A 1,763-nucleotide genomic window follows, 5' to 3' on the forward strand; every position below is an offset into this window, starting at 1 on the left:
GATTACGTCTTGTTTCCTTCTTCAACAGCTAGAAGACAGATGTGCTAAACTAAGTCACAGTTGCAAAAAGTTCATTAATAAGAGTTCTGTGACTAAGGCAGTCAGAAGTAATTTCAGACTTCTGAAAATAAAACATTTAGACTCTTATTAAAATCCCATTCATACTGATAGATTAGTTCTGAAAGAGATTACGAGTCACTAAATTGGTAGTAAAGAGTGAGAACAAACCTGTTACAGAAATAGTTCTGAGCAGGCTGCCGACCACAGGAATAATTCATTTGCACAGAAAGCTGCAGAGAGGGTACTTCAACTCTGAGCAGCAGGGAAGCACTACCTTCAGTGTTCACGTTTAAAAGTTTCATCACAAAACACAAACAAACTAAAAAGCACTTGTTTGCTTCAGTGATAAACTATTATAAGCTAGATTTGAGACTATGCACTGTTAAAGTGAAACATTACCAGAAGAATTAGGGTACACAAAGCATCTTACTAAAATTTTATTTTGGGGGCGAACTGGCTAGAGTTGCTGTAGTTACATAAAAATGACCAGTCAGTGAGTAGAACCTGTAGTATTTACTCAAAGAAAAAGTAGGTTTATCAAAAAGCATAAGAGACTCTACAACCTTAATAAGCACATATATGCCTATCTGTATGATCTACTCTATTTTCCTACATTTAATACAGTACAAGTATCCATTCATCATCAGATAAGGCCTTCTGTCTTTTCACCGATACATTCTATCTATGCTCTCTCTGCCCATCAAACAAACTTGTCACATACTGGAAAGGCAGAATTCTTACTTCTCTCATATTTTGTACAGGTAGCTACCTGAATCTTGTACCAGAAAATTTGTTCTAAGACGCCTGCCCAACACACAGCACATTTTCTTTTGGGCATGAAGCAAGCAGCCTGCACTTCCTGTGATTCATCATTCACACAAAATTAAATATTTGCACAGTGATATGAGAAGTTACCTAGACCAGCCACTGCTCTGCATCACTTTAACTGAAGTCATTCTCCTCATGACTGTAAATGCCCCTTTAAAACAGGAACCACCCAAATAATACATTAAAGCATTATCTGAAAGAGGACTCATGAAGTAGGAAACCCCCTAGAGAACAGCAGGTATCAAGTTGTGCAATGCCTGCCCAAAGCAGAAATCAGAAAGCAAAAAAACAATGGGCCTTTTGGCGTAACAGCAATATAGAAAAGGGTTTATCTTCTCAAGTTTTGGACATCATGTTTGAGACTCTTGAATAGATTTTGTCTTCATAACACATCAGGTAAGTTCCTAATTAGTTATGAGCAATAAGCCAACGCTACAAAACTATCATAATTCTAGGCATATTCAGTTATCAAAATTGCCACTTTAGTTGCTAGTTTATCTCAGAATAACTTGAGACCCAGCAAGAGGAGAAAGGAACATTAACCAGGAAGGGTCTTTAGGGATCACCTGTCCAGAAGGTTATAAAGATAGCACCAGGAGCTGTTACACAATTACTTCTTCTTTGGCAGTGAGAGTGGAGAAGCATAATCTCGGAAGGTTCAAACCATGTTGTAAATAATGACTACCACACAGACAGCTATAAGTAAAATAAGACCAAAAAATCCCTCCAGTTAAGGGTACTGTTAGATTTAAATCCTACAGATTATTTTTTTAAACGTCTGAGACATCGATACGATTCCTATCATGCCGCTGTTGTTATACCTAGTAACATGTACATGAATACACACTTACAGAGAACTTCATATGAACACACAC

Source organism: Chlamydotis macqueenii, chromosome 9, assembly GCF_036417535.1.
Source record: "Chlamydotis macqueenii isolate bChlMac1 chromosome 9, bChlMac1.mat, whole genome shotgun sequence".
Classification (NCBI taxonomy): Eukaryota; Metazoa; Chordata; class Aves; order Otidiformes; family Otididae; genus Chlamydotis; species Chlamydotis macqueenii.